Source organism: Labrus mixtus, chromosome 15, assembly GCF_963584025.1.
Source record: "Labrus mixtus chromosome 15, fLabMix1.1, whole genome shotgun sequence".
NCBI classification, from domain to species: Eukaryota; Metazoa; Chordata; class Actinopteri; order Labriformes; family Labridae; genus Labrus; species Labrus mixtus.
Window position 1 is genome coordinate 21004156 of NC_083626.1, and position 608 is coordinate 21004763.

Consider the following 608-nt stretch of genomic DNA (forward strand, 5'->3'; position numbering starts at 1 on the left):
GTGGTTGTAGTCGGGGCAGCAGTGGTTGTTGTTGGGGAAGCTGTGGTTGTAGTTGGGGAAGAAGTGGCTGTTGTCTGGGGAGATGTTATTGTTGTAGTTGGAGATGTTGTTGTTGTAGGGGGAGATGTGGTTGTAGTAGGGGCAACTGTGGTTGTTGTAGGGGCAGCCGTGGTTGTAGTCGGGGCAGCTGTGGTTGTTGGTGCAGCTGTGGTTGTAGTAGGTGCAGCTGTGGTTGTTGTTAAGGCAGCTGTGTTTGTAGTAGGGGCAGCTGTGGTTGTTGTTAAGGCAGCTGTGGTTGTAGTCTGGGCAGCAGTGGTTGTTGTTGGGGAATCTGTGGTTGTAGTAGGGGCAGCTGTGGTTGTAGTTGGGGAAGAAGTGGTTGTTGTCGGGGGAGATGTTATTGTTGTAGTTGGAGATGTTGTTGTTGTAGGGGGAGATGTGGTTGTAGTCGGGGCAGCTGTAGTTGTAGTTGGAGAAGAAGTGGTTGTAGTAGGGGCAGCTTTGGTTGTTGTAGGGGCAGCTGTGGTTGTAGTCGGGGCAGCTGTGGTTGTAGTTGGGGAAGAAGTGGTTGTTGTAGGGGGAGATGTTATTGTTTTAGTTGGAGATAT